Source organism: Danio rerio, chromosome 21 (genome assembly GCF_052040795.2).
Source record: "Danio rerio strain M-AB ecotype USA chromosome 21, GRCz13ab, whole genome shotgun sequence".
NCBI classification, from domain to species: Eukaryota; Metazoa; Chordata; class Actinopteri; order Cypriniformes; family Danionidae; genus Danio; species Danio rerio.
In genome coordinates this window covers 35,289,444-35,307,352 of record NC_141041.1, presented here as the reverse complement: position 1 = coordinate 35,307,352, position 17,909 = coordinate 35,289,444, and the positions used below count along the sequence as shown (strand labels likewise).

Genomic DNA, 17,909 nt, shown 5'->3' with positions numbered 1-17,909 from the left:
AAATGTTGACCCTGAGTAATCAGCATAAATTAGTAAATAGTATTTCAATCATGATAACTTTTGGAATAGGTTATGCATGGTAATGGATATGTTAATGGCCGACTAGATCTGCTATGCATGCTTATGCTGCTGAAAATACTAATGCCAACAATTTCTATGAACATATCACTTTTGCTGCTGCTGAATGAATTAGCATGCATGAACCCATTAGAAGATAAGACAGGTGGAGCTAGGGGAGGTAGAGGGTTTTTGAAAACCAGCCTACAGTGACATATAAACAGGCTATTTAGATGACAATGGTTGTAGAATCAGCAGTAAATGGTCAGTAAATGATGTGATTGCTAGCTGATAACATGAAAGGATATCAAATGGCAAATCATAATGGTTTATTAAATAAGTAATGGTGTAAGCTCTTGTACTGAAGCATCATATTACACCACAAATCAATATGACTGTAATATTACAGTGCAATATTTTACACCAGGCATTTTGTAACTTATTATTTGTTTTATAGGCAATACTTTTGTTCCATAAACATAAGGGGCTGATAATAGTCTAAATCGGGAGAGTTTTTAAATATTTATAAACTATAATGTTTTTTAGATATGGTTTCTTACTAAAAAATTACATTAACGTATTTGTAAACACAAACAACTGAAAATACAGCATTAATAATTAATTTATTATATTTAAAATAATTTTGTTATACATATGTTTTTAAGAATGTAATGTATAAAAAAACAAATGTATTTGATCTGTTTGTCAAAAAAGACAATCTGTCAAAATATTGTTTAAAATAATACATTTTATTGTCATTTATATGAGAAAATACACTGGAAAAAAATTACGAATTTGTATTTTTTACCCTGTATTTTTACATTTGAGCTAGCAACTTCACTAGAAGTTAGAATTTAGAGTTAGATTTTTTTTTTGGTTAACGACTGCAGGTGGGCAAAAGTAAATAAAGAAATATCTTTACTTTTTACACCCAGAATATTGATATGCAGCAAGCACATATTTAATGTAAGACTTGAGTGTCAAAAGACTAAGCTTTTTTTAACAAATCTATATTCAGATTTATTTTTACTTTGAAATAATATATAAATACTAAAGTATTACTATTTTTACTTGCATTGTCAATATGTAAATTATGTAATTATTGCAATTATTTAAATACCAACCAACTTTTGCTTGAAGAGACAGACCAATTACGGCAATAGGTGCAGGTAATCGGTCTCTCTCTTTAAGCAAAATTTACATTTCTAACTTCTAAAGAGGTTGGATATGCCAGCTGAAGTTTAAAAATACAGGGTAAAAAAATACGAATTCATAAAAATATTTAGCTTTTTCAGTTATTTTCATTAGACACCTTTTTGTATTTTTCATCATTTTTGGAGATGAGTCTGGATGCAGACCTGGTGCAGTTGCAATCTGACCTGCATGCAATGCTTTTTAATGCCCACACCTAACCACCCCTACCCCCCACTGTGACGTCTCTAGCTCTATTGAGTGCACTGTGTCTGACATTTCATCTCTGAGATTCACAATCTCAACTTGCATCTTTATGGCGGTATCCAGATACTATTGACCTACCTTTTGTTGTGTTTTGTACAAAACTGCACTTATATTAGTGGTTGTGCCACATTTGCATTGTATTTAATGTGTTTTTAATGCAAATGCCACTTTATTTAAAGAAAAATAAATAGTGTTGACTTGTGATGCATGTAATGGATGTTTATTAAAAGCAATTTAAGTATGTAATATAAATTGTTGCGGACCTTTGACCTTAATAAAAAATCAGATTTGAACCTTTTAATGTAGACATTGAAAGCCTCTTGCCTAATGGTAGTGCGCATAAATATAGCACAACAGCACCCTGAATTCGAGTCTAGACTAGAAAAAATAAATAAAAAACATCCCCCCTACCCGAATTGATTGACTTGCATTATATGATTAATAAAGAACCCTAATTTCTGCTAAAAAAATGTTTATTTTATGTTATGCTTTATGTTTTAATCATATCTACATATTGGATGGTCATGATTAAACGAACAGCTAATAATAATTTTGAAGAACCTGCCTTCTCAAGCCATATATTCTCTTATTTTGCACAGATAAAATAACAGCTGTGCTAGTAAAATAATAGCATTGCTCAAACTAAGTGTTATTCCTTCATTTTCATATTTTAAATTGAAAAATAAACAAACGTTTTTCCTGTAACATTTCAGAACAAATATCTTTATGTTTTACACCTATAATATTGACTTGACTAAGCTTTTTTTTCCACAAATCTATATTCAGATTCATTTTTACTATGAAATACTACTGTTATCACTATTTTTACCTGCACTGTCAATATGTAAATCATGTAATTCATGTTATTATGAAAATACCAATCAACTTCTGCTTCAAGAAACAAACCGATTGTCAGCACCAATAGCCTAGGCAGTGCGGATAAATATAGCGCAACAGTACCCTGAGTTCGAGTTCAGACTTAGGAACATTTCTCAAAGCCTGACTTACATGGTATGACTTATCAAGGATCACAATTTCTGCTAAAAACATATTTATTTAGTTGTGTTTTATGTTTTAAACATATCTGCATCTAAGATGGCCAGAAGGATGAGTAAATGAGCAGCAAATAATCCTTTTGGTGTAACATACCCCTTCTCAAGCCATATATTCTCTTGTTTTGCACAGGTAAAATAACAGCTGTGCTAGTAAAATAATAGCATTGCTCAAACTAAGAATCATTCCTTCATTTTCATATTTTAAATAAAAAAAATAAACAAATGTTGTTCCTGTAACATTTCAGTACAAATATCTTTATGTTTTACACCTAGAATATTGATATGCACCAGGCATACACTTGACTGAGCTTTTTTTCTTTCCACAAATCTATATTCAGATTCATTTTTACTATGAAATACCACTGTTGTCACTGTTTTTACCTGCACTGTCAATATGCAAATCATGTAATTTATGTAATTATTAAAATACCAACCAACTTCTGCTTCAAGAAACAAACCGATTGTCAGCACCGATAGCCTATTGGCAGTGTGCATAAATATAGCGCAATAGTACCCTGAGTTCAAGTTCAGACTTAGGAACCTTTCTCAAAGCCTGACCTACATGGTATGACTTATGAAGAATCACAATTCCAGCTAAAAACATATTTATTTAGTTGTGTTTTATGTTTTAGACGTATTGACATCTAAGATTGCCAGAAGGATGAGTAAATAAAGATCAAATAATCCTTTTGGAGTAACCTACCCCTTCTCAAGCCATAAATTATCTTGTTTTGCACAAGTAAAATAACAGCTGTGCTAGTAAAATAATAGCATTGCTCAAACTAAGTATAATTCCTTCATTTTCATATTTTAAATTGATCAATAAAATAAACAAATGTTGTTCCTGTAACATTTCAGTACAAATATCTTTATGTTTTACACCTAGAATATTGATATGCACCAGGCATACACTTGACTAAGCTTTTTTTCTTTCCACAAATCTATATTCAGATTCATTTTTACAATGAAATACTACTGTTATCACTGTTTTTACCTGCACTGTCAATATGCAAATCATGTCATTTATGTAATTTTTTAAATACCAACCAACTTCTGCTTCAGACTTAGAAACCTTTCTCAAAGCCTGACTTACATGGTATGACTTATGAAGAACCACAATTCCAGCTAAAAACATATTTATTTAGTTTTGTTTTATGTTTTAGACATATCAACATCTAAAATTGCCAGAAGGATGAGTAAATGAACAGCAAATAATCATTTTGGGGTAACCTACCCCTTCTCAAGCCATATATTCGCTTATTTTGCACAGGTAAAATACCAGCTGTGCTAAGTAAAATAAAAGTATTGCTCAAACTAAGTATCATTTCTTTATTTCTATATTTTAGATTTAAAAATAAACAAACGTTGTTCCTGTAACATTTCAGGCTAGAAAAAAAAAAGCACACAGGCATTAGTATCTTCAGCTTTCGCTCTGGTTGTTGGGGCTGTTCAGAGAGCTGGAACTAAGAAACTTCCCTCTACAAAGCGAACGCTCTGGGGTGACAAAAGCGAGAGCAGATTAAACCACACTAACATGCTCAGTACAATGACTCAGATAGGAGCGACACCTCCAAACGCTGTCCCTTTATTACCACTTCTCACACCGTCGGTTCGTCTTGTGCAAAGGACAAGGGCAGACCCCATTAAGTGGCAAATTGCCGTCTCACGGCTTAATCAGGCGGCATCAGCATTCTGTAGGGAACATATGAAAAGCCATTATGGTCAAATCAATTCTCAATTACCTCTTTGCCGCTGCCATCGACACGTTAAATAAACGTTCAGCGCTGTCACAGCTATTTCTCCTTGTGAGGCGACGACGGAATAGCTGTGCGCACGTTATTTGAGAGCCATGCGAATGCTAATGGATTGTAAACAATCATGAACTAACAGCATGATGTGAAAGTGGGACAGATAAGCATCGGAAGGAACAAGCAGCATTAGGAGATTCATTAGAAACGGTCACACTCCGACCACAATAACAGCTAGCCAGGCATTTGTCATGGTGTGTACAATGCAGAAAAGCAGATAATGACACGGACACACTAACGTACGGACACATACGTTGTCCTTTTAGCCACTAGAAGTGTAAGCAAAAAGTAGGGCATTCAAGAAGTGCAAACAAATGAATGAAAATAAGAATAAACTATTTAAAGAATAATTAAATGTAGATAAAACACAAGAAAGTGCACTTTCAGTAATTAATATCTGTACTTTGATATATCTGAGAATGAATTAAATATCCCAACTGTTAATAAAGGTATGCTTGAATAATTAGTATTTTGAGTATACATGGCATGCACAGTAGTAAACATGTTGCACCCTTATATAACCAGGTAACTAAGTAAACCTTATTTTACTGTACTTACTGTAAAATAAAGGGCAGCTTTAATAACAGTTATTTATTAAATAAAGTATACAATGGAGGAAATAAGTATTGAACACGTCATTTTTTTTCCTGAGAAAACTATTTCTAAAGGAGCCATTGGCATCAACATATGCATGAAATTAGTATTTTGTAGTATTAGTATGGTTGTATTAGATTGTAGTATTAGTATTAGTATTAGTACATGTATTTGAAGCAGATTTTGGTAAAAACTCAAACAATACAAACATAAAAATAAAGCAAAAAAAAAATCTGAAAAATTAGTTATGTGTAATAAAAATAAATTGACACTAGGAAAAAATACTGAAAGATATTTATTATTTTATATCAAAGGCTTTTTTTTTTTTTTTCTGATGATGGCAGCTTAAAGACGCCTCTCATATTGAGAATGAAGTGCATTGCCCAGGTGTGAGTTCAACAGATCAAAATCTTGATAGTTCTGTGGGTTTCGTCTATCAAATCTGACATTTATTTTGTATTTTCTATTGGATTCAAGTCAGGTGATTGGCTGGGCCATTCTCCAGCTTGATTTTCTTTTTCATTTTCTCTGATAGGGTTTGAGAGTTTCCTTGGCTATGTTTTGGATCATTGTCTTGCTAAAATGGTTTCAGCTTCATCATCCTGGTAATGTAAATGTTAAACTGAAGCAGCTGATTTTAATTTACGCTGGCGAAGGACAGAGGGTTGCTGAATACTACTGATTTCCACTGCTGTCTGGGCTTTCACTGCCTTTCTACAGCTTCCTTTCCTCATGTGTTCCATACTTTTTCCTGTGTTATTTCATTTTATTAAACATAGCTTAATTTGTGAACTGATTAGATTTGTTTTCTTTGCATATATGGATTTATTTGGTTGTTATCAACACCTGGAGGAAATTTTAAGTCAACAACACCTTTAGAAATATGTTTTCTGAGAAAAATGGGGATATTTTCCCCACTATACTAATATTGCTAAAGAAATTAACACATTATTTTAATACATGTGATTTGGCAACAGTTGAGTGTCAATTTGATATTGATCAATTGTGCTGATGTGCTGTTTTAAGACATTTAAGCATAGACTTTAATACAATATCTACTGTACTTTGTATACAAAAATGTCCAAGCATCCATACACTGCAAATATATATATATATATATATATATATATATATATATATATATATATATATATATATATATATATATATATATATATATAAATATAATCAATTAGTCATGACAACATATGTTTTAGTTCAAAGTAACTTATATAACTACAATAATCATGCTTTAACTTAACTGTGTAAGTTACATAAGCTGTTTTAGTCAGTTTAAGATGAAATAAATTTAATGGACTAACAAGGTTAATTTGATTCAGCTTAAAAAATCAAGGCAACCAAGATTTTTTACAGTGTATGAACACAATCTAGCTGTCTTTAATTTTCCTACTCTTTATGAAACAACAACAAAACTCTTAACACTCCAAACTTTTGAAGGATAGAGTATGCTAATCAGGAAAATTGGAGGGAAAGCAAATGCTAATCAAAACCAATGTGACAGATGGCAGATCAATTTCAAAGATCAGCCAAGGTCTGGACAGCCCAAACTCAGCAAACCTGTCCAGCTCACACTGAAAGACTTACAATCATGACGTCCAAAAGAATCAAGTCTGAGACACACAAATATGCTCTAGTTTATTCATTTTACTAATTTAAACTGTGCTATCTAGATCATCATCAATGGCTTTAAACTTTTAACACAATGACAATAACAAAATACTGAAACCCAAGGTCAGAATTTTGGAAAAAGAATAATAATTAAAGTAAAAAACATTTAGAATCATACACAAAACATACAAAACAAATTAACACAAAAAGAGGCACATACACACATGGACCCACACACTCAGCACTGACCTCCCCAAAGAAACAGTCTTTCCATTGGGTTGCACCTGTTGTCATGGAAACCAAAGCTCTTTGATAAGTCTTTAAACCCTGTAGTGGTCCACATACCTGTTACTAGACATATTTGGAGTGGGGTGTTCATTAAAGCACTAGCTGTCTTCAGTACTCGCTTCTTTTTTTCCTTTTAAAAAATTAGGTTGGACATCAACATTAAAACACTGTTATTTCTGTCACCAGCATAAAAATGTAGAGAGAGAGAAAAACTTGCAGATTACCTAGTTTTCATAATTGTAGATAATCTTCGTGCTCTCTATTCAGACACTTTAATTAGCGTGTCTTCTGGAAATTAGCAGATGTTCCTCTTTGCCTAATGAATGCAGCACTTTTTTTGGTGTCTTTGCAACAGTGATCTTTAAAAGCAGCTTTTGCTATTCAGCTTGTGATGTGTACATTTAAATAAGAATGAGGTTTACATTTGAAAATGAAACATCTAGGGCTTTATTTTAATGATCTAAGCGAAAAAGTCTAAGGCACATGGCGCAAAAGCATTAAGGTCAAGTCTGATATTTTAACAACAGAAAAATATGCTTTGCGCAGCGACACATGATCAAACAGATTTGAGCTTATTCTGTTATGGGTGTATTTTGAAAATAAACCAATCAGAGTCTCATATCCCATTCCCTCTAAGAATCAGTTGCGTCTCGCCAATGCGCATTTTCTATTTACATGACGAACTTTGTAAGTGTAAAAACTGAACACTTCACTAGCGAGAAAACAGTTAAACAAACCATCTGCAGCGTGACGATAAAGAAAGAGCCTCATCCACTCAGCAATCTCCTACTTTCTCTCTTTTGTGGATGAGGAAACATTATTATACACTTGCTACCTGTCAGGATTACCAGTGATCTAACCACCAGAGATTTCTAGAAAACATTCACATTCACATGAACTACAAATCCGCCATCTCGTTTATATACACTATGAACAGCAGCTGCGCTAAATATTGTCTTTATGCTCTATTTCCACCTGGGGATACTCATCCCGAGGCCCTCAGAATATGCAGCGCCACAGATTCGATCAAAGACCAACGTCAAGATGATCCCAAGGTTTCCCTAATCCTGGACCAGGCCGTATCCTTAGCAGCTGCTGTGGTGGTCTTGGAGGAGTGGAGAGCATAAGACTGATTCCTGTAACGCACTGGGGACAGACGAGTCTCGCTGACATCCAGCTGCTCCAGCGCCTAGAATACAGCTCTGCACAAGACGTTTGGCCATGTGAGAAATAGTCGTGCCCAACTGAGCCTGGTTTCTCTCAAGGCTTTTTTTAATTCTTCACTTTCACCAATTGGTAAAGTTTTTTCCTGTTTTTTATTTTTATTTTTTTCAGTTTGTATGGTTCGGGATCTGTAGAACTGCACATCAATGGATTTGCTCTTAAGTGTTTGGGCTCTAAGTAGTGAATGTTAAACCACACTGAACTGATCTAAACTGAACTGAACTGAAACACTAAAAACTGAACTGAACTGTTTCAATTTACTATGATCTTCTATGTGAAGCTGCTTTGACACAATCTACGTTGTAAAAGCGCTATACAAATAAAGGTGAATTGAATTAAATTGAAAGCACCCTAAAAAACATGAAAAAAATGACCCCAAACTTTTGACTGGTAGTGTAGATTCTTTGGAAGGAACGAAAAATATTGTGAGGGTAACAAAACTCTGTGAGATCATGCAAAAACTTTTAAAAACATATTTTCATCCCACCTATTTTTTTTTCTTCCACTCATTTTTCCCCAACCTTTACATAACTTCGAAACTATGCTTTTATTATTTAGATTTATTTTTTCTCTTGTTTCTAGTCTGACCATCAAAATATTCTTAAAAGAAGCATTTTCTTGTCTTGATTTAAGAAATTCATTCATTAATTTTCTTGTCGGCTTAGTCCCTTTATTAATCTGGGGTCACCACAGCGGAATGAACCGCCAACTTATCCAGCAAGTTTTTACGCAGCGGATGCTCTTCCAGCAGCAACCCATCTCTGGGAAAGATTTAAGAAATAATATGGCAAAATTAAGTATGTTTTAATTTAAAGGCAAAATAATCTGCAAATGAGGAAAGCAAATTAATCATATTTTAAACCGAAAACAATATAAAAATGTACCCCTCATTGGCAGATTAATATGCTTGTTTTAAGGCAAAACTCAGTAAATTTGACACATTATTTCTTAAAATAATACATCATATTTTAATCTAGAAAATGCTTCTTGGTTTTCAGAATTTTTAGATATTCAGACTAGAAACAAGACAAAAACTCTGGGTAAGAAAAGCGTCCTTCTTAAACTGCCTCCCATGCAAAGAATTGCCAGTCCAATACCAGATCGGAGCAAGTGGATGGTGTAGAACCGGCAGGTTTCATTTACACATATCCCCCAAAAGGCCAAAGACACTGTATAACTTTGTCAGGCCCTTATTTGGAGCAGTCACCTTGTTACTAAACAGTACCTGTTGTGAAAAGTGATGCCAGTGACTCTGCAGCACTCAGAAGTCTCATGGGTTTAAAATGATATAACATATCTCAAAAATATTTTTCATCAGCCAATCCGAATCAAGCATTTAACATCTTCATCATATAAAAACACACACAACTTTGTAGAAATAGCACAATACAAAGGTAACCAAAACACTATTTCCCCTTTCTCTCTGGGATTGAATTATACATGCTTCACAGCTTTAATCCACATTCACATATTACGCAATCATCTTTAGCCAAACTTTGTTTTCACATTTCGCAGTTGATTTTGCAACAACTTCTCCTAACGTGAGCGATGACTCCTGAGATCTGAAGTTTGTGTTCTTAGACTAGTTAATGGCCTCAGAACGAGCTATGTGACAGTGCGCCACGAGAACTTAAAAGAGTGCGAACAGCGCCACAAGCAAACTGTGGCATTTTAATGAGCGTTCCTTCTCTAATCATTTAGCTGTAATCTGTCGGGGACGTGAACCCGACGTCTGTAAAAGTAACCAAGGCTCAGCGAACAACACAAGACAGGCAGATCTGAGCAAAGAGACTTGGGCAAAGGGAGCTCAGGCGTTTCTTCGATGCTGGCGAGCGAACGCGTTGACCCGTGAATGCCAACAAAAGCGAGTGGTAATGAGTGTAAGTGTTGCCTGAAGGCGCCGTCTTTATCATATCATCACGCCACGCTCTTCATGCACACGGTGGCTGAACGCGGCGCCTCAGGACCAGTCACCCAGCTTTCTCTTGATCAAATCCAGCTCTCGCCATCCCTATTAATTAGATCCCATGGTGGAAAACCATTAGTGTTCGGCGTCTTGCTGCGTTTGCGTTTATTTCAGTGTACACAATCACACACAAATGGAGATGCATCTTTTCTCTTAAAGTGCCCCTATTATGCTGTTTCAAAAACTACCTTCCATGCAGTGTGTTATGAAGCTGTTTGTGAATGGAAAAGGTCTGCAAATTTATAAAGATCTTAATGCATGATAAATAAACTTAATGTAAAAAAAGAAAACTGAACCGATGAAATGAGTCAATTTGTGTAGATCTGTAGCACATTTGCATAATGCCAGCTTGTCCTAGTCATTAGATACCGGTTACGACATCTACACTGACCCTCAAGAGCTGCAGCTGGCTTGTGTTGTCAACATCATGTTTAGAAGAAGCATTTTCTGTCCTCCTGTTTTAATCGCCGAAGCTGCTGTTTGGGTCTCTTACTTGCATAATGTGTTGTTTATGATAAGAGTTTATGAGTATGAAGTGTTATGAAAGCTTAAATGAAACTACACTCACATTTACATACAGTGCTCAACATAATTGAGTACACCCCATTTTGAAATCGAATATTTTTATTCATTTCTGGGTGAATATAGGTCATATGTTTTTGTGCACTTGAACATAACAGATTTATTAAATGAATATCATTCATTTTCCTTCAGCTTACTCTCTATGTTAGAGGTCGCCACAGCGGAATGAACCGCCAACTCATCCAGCATATGTTTTACACAGCAAATGTCTTTCCAGTGGCAGTACTGTATTGGGAAACACCTGTACACACTCATTTATACACACACTCATTCACTAAAGACAATTTAGTTTATTCAACTCACTTATAGTGAATAGTCTTTAGATCAGGGGTGTCCAAACTTGGTCCTGTAGGGCCGGTGTCTTGCAGAATTTAGTTCCAACTTGCATCAACACACCTGCATGGATGTTTCTAGAAAGCCTAGTAAGAGCTTGATTGGCTAGCCCAGGTGTGTCTGATTAGGGTTGAAATTAAACTTAGCGGGACACCTGCCTTCCAGGACCGTGCGTGGACACCCCTGCTTTAGGCCCCGTTTACACTAATGTGTGTATTAGTTTACACTAAAACTCCCTCTACGCTGGAGTTTTCGAGCGCCGAAAACGGAGCATTTTGAAAACACTGAAGAGGCCGTTTTTATTTTAAAACCCTGCTGCTCCGTCTCAGGCTGGATGGGGAAAAAACGGAAACATCTGAAAACGGAGGCGGGGCTGCCGACATTCACCTATCTGATTGGGGCTTTTCCTCAATATTAAGTAGCCTAACGTTACACACAGTTCAGTCCTGCATCCTCTCCTTGTAAGTTCAGACTTTGCTGATATCAAGGCTGCAGTCTCCCCCTCCTCAGTTTGATATGGAAAACAGACTACCGAGGACCTGGGTAAATCTTCAAAGGGAACAGTGTACTTTATAACTTCATTCACATCACCCTGGCTACGTTGTTTCACTTTCTCAACAATAAAATGTAAACATGATTTAAGGAACTGCCTATTTTAATTTTAATATTAGCAACTTAACAGACAGCAGAAATGTTGAGGCATCAAGCTGCATATATGAGCATCATCTTCACTGTGTGGATATTTATAACAAAACGGAGCCTATAACAACTGCCTCCTTTCAATTTCAGTGAAAATACGAAACATACCCTCTCTATTGCTGAATAGCAGTTTTAATAATCGATAATGGCCATTATAAAAATATAACATACAATATGTTTATACATTACAGGAAATAAAGGCAAGCGATCAGTCAATATACAGAATGTAGGCTACGTGGTTACATTAATCATTAACTTATCTTTGCGCTCAGCCAAAACACGTTACCTGAGAACAAGTAATAGATTCCAATGACCAAAGTCGGGGAATATGTCGTTAGATATAGACAAGATAAAGATAAAATATCATGTTTAATAAATATAGTGAGAATAGATCCAGCGGGAGATGCTTGATGAGCAGTCCGCCTAGCACAGCTCTCATCTGGGTAGATAGGCTGCAGCGCATACCAGAGAGTGTGTGTGGTCACGTGATGTGCGTTTTCAGCGTTTTGGTGTGGACGGAGAGCAGTTCAGAAACGCTGGGTAAAACGCTAGTGTGGACGCGGATCGTTTTCATTCTAAAACACCGTTTTAAAACGCACTAGTGTAAACGGGGCCTTAGATTGTGGGGGAAACTGGAGCATCCAATGGAAATCCCAACAAACACTAAGAACATGTGAACACCACATAGAAATGTCAACTGGCCAGGCCAGGACTCAAACCAGCGACCTTCTTGTTGTGAGGTGACAGTGCTAACCAATGAGCCACTGTGCTGCCCATTATATGATATGAATGGATATATTTATTAAAATAATATTTTAGTCACAGAACATCTTTAATAAATAGAAAGATAATACATTATTAATATACATTTGAAATATTGGGGAAATAATTACACATTACAACATTTTTGTTTCTCATGAATTTTGCTCTTTTTAAAAAAATTTATTTAATATTTTTCTATAACATAAACTTGGGTGTACTAGTTTTTGAATCGCTATCATAAGTTATTCTGTTAGATTATCTCCAGATTTAGTTTCAGTACTGACTAATCTAATGCACAAAAATAATATTGTAAAGCTTCTTAGAGAAAATATCCGTCTAAATGGGGGATTTGTGAGGGATGTACTCATATATGTTGAGCACATTACATAAAGCACCTGTATATAAATGTTAATTAAACATGTAAAGATGAAGTGTATTGCAGACTGATGCATCGAATGCTATTCACACACACACTTATCTATAAAATGACAGTATGTACATGAGTACATACAAACTCTTTGCTTTTGCATATCAAAAATGATTGTGTAAACACAAACGGATGGCTTATATCTGTAAAATGATTGTAGGCCTACGTACACACAAAGCTCTTCACTTATGCACATGAACAGAATGCTTATTTTGAGGGCCAGACAATGTCTGCTGAAAGGTTTTGCCATTTCTGCTTATAATTTTGTAAAAAATTTCCAGTTTTAGCTGGAATTTGGGAGTATATTAACTAGAAACTTAAAACAAAAAGTTAAAAAATGCTAGCTTTTTTAAACTTTTATTTAAGATTTACAATGCAAATTCAATTAAATGTAATTGTTTGATAAAAACATATATAAAGATCTAATAAATGACAGAACATTAAATAACAAACTGCACTGTAAATAAATCATATACATTTTCCATATTAGTCAATAATACCGAAATCTTTATAAAACTCAATACAGTGGTCCCTCGCCAGAACGCGGTTCATCTTTTGTGGTCTCACAGTTTCACAGACCTTTTTTTATTTTGTGCAGTTTGACATGCTTTTTAAATTTTATTTTTTTTTATTACTATTTTTTTACAGTGCATTATGTTCTGCATCCTGATTAGTGCATTGTGTTCTGCTTCCTGATTGGCTGTAGACCACGGTCAATCAATCTCCTTCATGTTGTGTCTCCTGTACATTACAGAACGTGTGCAGCTTGCCAAATTTACAAAAATCAAAAGCAGTGTGACTCCGAAGTGCTGTACTATGTTTGCAAGGTTCTCCCCAACAAACCCAATAATGTCAACAAAAATATTGCACCCACCCAGTCAAAGGCATCACACAAAAATTGGGAATTTGGGGAATATACGCAAATGTTTAAACAAGAGAGAAACGCAGTGGTACAGTGGGTAGCATGTTCGCCTCACAGCAAGAAGGTCGCTGGGTCGCTGGTTCGATCCTCGGCTCAGTTGGCTTTTCTGTGTGGAGTTTGCATGTTCTCCCCGCGTTCGCGTTGGTTTCCTCCGGGTACTCCGGTTTCCCCCACAGTCCAAAGACATGCGGTACAGGTGAATTGGGAAGGCTAAATTGTCCGTAGTGTATAAGGGGATATTTCCCAGAGATGGGTTGCGGCTGGAAGGCCATCCGCTGCGTAAAAACTTGCTGGATAAGTTGGCGGTTCATTCTGCTGTGGTGACTCCAGAATAATAAAGGGACTAAGCCGACAAGAAAATGAATGAGAAAAGTGTGAAAATGTTAATGCCTATCTGAGAAAATAGTGTAGAGATCTATAATAATTGTAAAAAACACAGCTGACTACTGGTGGATTTTTCCTATTGTAGGCTATTTTTAGGCTGGATAAAGTGGGACAACTGTAAACACACATTTACATAAGTAAGCAAAAAGACTCTAATACGCTTATACAGTTTGAGAATTATTAGCCCCCCTTTTATTTATTTATTTATTTATTAATTTATTTTTATATTTCCCAAATGATGTTTAACAGAGCAAAGAAATTTTCACAGTATGTTTGATATTTTTTCATATGGAGAAAGTCTTATTTGTTTTATTTCAGCTAGAATAAAAGCAGTTTAGAATTTTTTAAAAGCCATTAAAAGGTCAACATTATTAGCCCCATTAAGCTTTTTTGTTTTTCTATAGTCTACAGAACAAACCATTGTTTTACAATAACTTGCCAATAACCATAACCTGCCCAGTTAACCTAATTAACCTAGTTAAGCCTTTAAATGTCACTTTAAGCTTGAAATGTCTTGAATAATATCTAGTCAAATATTATTTACTGTCATCATGGCAAAGATGAAATAAATCAGTTATTAGAAATGAGTTATTAAAACTATTATGTTTAGAAATGTGTTGAAAAAATCTGCTCTCCGTTAAACAGAAATTGGGGAAAAAATAAATTCTGACTTCAACTGTATCTATAAAATGATTGTGTGTACATACAGTACAAACTCTTTGCTTACAATAATAACATGGTTGCACAGAAATACTTTTTGCTTACATCTACATACCAACTTTATGAAATCTATGCAACGATTGTGCATACATCGAAACATACTTAAATTGCATAATACACAATCCTTAATATAAACAGTGAAAGAAGGAAACCTAAATTCTGATATGATATTTGACGCCTTATTTCTGACATGCATTGTAAACAGACCAATCACAAAAGACTGTGCCATCCAACTAGAGCAGAGCAGGCTCTCAGAAATTATGTAGGGATTCAAAGAAAATGAATCTTTAACCAAATCGTGAAAGACTCTTGGATAAATTTGTTAATTTTGAGTGCATACTATGGAAAATCTAACTTTTTTCACCTTGGATGGATGTAAACCTATTGTAGGAAACCTCCAAAACATAAAAAAGGAACCATTAAAATAGCATAACAGGGGCGTTTAGCGTTCAAGTAACCCACACAGACTTGACGTGGTCTTCGTTCTCGGTAGGCAGAAGTTTAGGCGAAAGGGATTCAATTTCTGCCTGTGGCACTGAAAGGGAAGTTCAGAAGCGAGAAGAAAGAGAAAAACAAAGATCAGTGGGCCGCCACGAGGATGTTTGAAGACTGCAGCTCAGAGCAGCGGTGGAAACAATACAAGCCATTCTTCAGAGAGCGTCACGCTGATCCCAGCATGAGAAACGCCGACGCTGTGGTGAATGTCTGTCACAGCAGCAACACCACCACCGACACCAACCACAGGCCTAATGCACATCACACTCAACTTCTGCACTGTGGATCGGGTGTCCATTACTGAGAAGAAAAGCCCGAGAAGGAGAGTCGATGGAGGTGGACGGCAGGTGTTTGTAGAAAAGACGTCATTTCAGGGTTTTTTTTTTGCTAATTACAAACACAGCTGGAGAGAAAGCAGATGCTCATGTATGGATGCAGCCATCTGAGTGGGTGCGGACTGTATAGGGAAGATTTAATTATTGGTGTAAAAAAAGTTGAATGTGTGGGAAATGTTTATATACTGGTTCTTTATTCTTTTTTGCTTTATTTATTTGTGGTGAAGTGAAAAGTTTGTGGTCACTAAGAATGCTTTAGACAAAAAAAATCATAAATATTCAGCAGGAAACGTTGGTATAGCATGGGAAATGTTTGTGCAGGCCCGGATTGCCTAATCGGGAGGACCACGAGTATTCCAAGTTACTACTCCCGTTTTTGGCAACGAGGGCCGGTGTTCTTAGCTGCCTGCAGTCTAACGCACTTTTTTCATTCATTTATTTATTTAGCCATAGCCTCAACCTTTTTATTCATTATTTCCGCAGCTCCACTATTTTTATTTCTTTTCTCGCAACTACATGAGCAGAATGCAGCCTGCAGGTTATTGATGTCCAATAAAGAATTCTATGAAGTCCGTTTCTTATCAGATGTTTACTTTTAATCTTCATTCAGAGATACACAAATAAATTAAAGTAAAAAGACGCAGTTCTTAAAGAGCCCGCACACAATTTTTAACATGCTACATATCCTCAATGCAAAATGCACAGAATATTGATCTGAACAACACATATGAATATTCTCAATAATAAATCCTCAAATGCAAACAATTCAAAACTGAAATGCATCATATTTCATATTTTCATATTTCAAGTTATTAAATCCAAACAAATAAGCTTTAACAACATACATATTTAGATATTGCAGAAAAGGACATAGTGATGTTTTAAAGAATAGTGTTGGAGATTTAGCTACCCTTTATGATGTTCTCATATTTATGACAAATATTTAAAGTTGTAAAGCAGCTGTTTCTTTGAAAAAGATATGATAGTGTCAATAGAAAATTCAATACATTGGATTTTAATCTTTATTTTATACATGTTACTTAATTCAAATTTGTATTTATTTGATATTTTTTTCATTTCAAGGCTTGGAAATTTATGAGCACTAACTCTCAAGGAAAATGGATACTGAAACTGTTAACCATTACATTGTGTTAACTGTTCAAATGAATCTTCACTGTGAAGTACTGAATTGAAAATGACCTTATTTGAATATATTCAGTCGTGAACTGAAGTGGACCAGTCTAAGGCTTGAAATTCCAGGGCTAAAAAGGAGTCCCACTCCAGCCCTGCGTTTGTATGCTGTTTATTCGTTCATTTTTTTATGCACCTATTTTTAAACAAATTAGAACAGAACAGAATAATAGAATTAAAAATAATGTCACTCTGCTACCAGAGTCTATTAGTTTAAATTAAGGAAGAAAGAAAGAAAGAAAGAAAGAAAGAAAGAAAGAAAGAAAGAAAGAAAGAAAGAAAGAAAGAAAGAAAGAAAGAAAGAAAGAAAGAAAGAAAGAAAGAAAAGAAAAGAAATAAAGATGTCATTTTTTTTTATATATATTGATTTGTATTTTTAGTTAACATTTAGAAAAGAAAGCCAGATTTTCAGCATCAGTATCTGCAGTTTCATGTGATCCTGCAAACATTTAAGGCAATTTACATTTATTTTTAATGTCAGTGTATACATATATTTTTAGGTCTAAATACATTCTTAGTGACCACAAACATTTCACTTCACATAAAAATAAATAAATCAAAGACGAATTATGTAAATCTCCTGTTCCACTACATCCCAAAGGTGCTGGATTGAGATCTGGTGACTATGGAGGCCATTTGAGTACAGTGAACTCATTGTCATGTTTAAGAAACCAGTCTGAGAGGATTTGCGTTTCATGACATGGAGCGTTATTCTGCTGGAAGTAGAAGATGGGTATAAATGGTCAGCAACAATACTCAGGTAGGCTGTGGTGTTGACACGATGCTCAATTATTACTGATGGGCCCAAAGTGTGCCAAGAAAATACCTCCCACACCATTACACCACCACCACCAGCCTGAACCGTTAAAGGCAGGATGGATCCATGCTTTCATTTTGTTGACGGCAAATTCTGAACTTACCAACCGAATGTCGCAGCAGAAATCGAGACTCATCAGACCAGGCAATGTTTCTCCAATCTT

At 35.2% G+C, this 17,909-nt stretch overlaps 1 protein-coding gene across 6 annotated transcripts in view; it reads right to left on the bottom strand.

The window, feature by feature from the left end:
* Positions 1–17,909, bottom strand: part of tenm2b (teneurin transmembrane protein 2b) — a 599,580-nt gene that overhangs the window by 393,715 nt on the left and 187,956 nt on the right. The gene's annotated exons all lie outside the window — the stretch shown is intronic.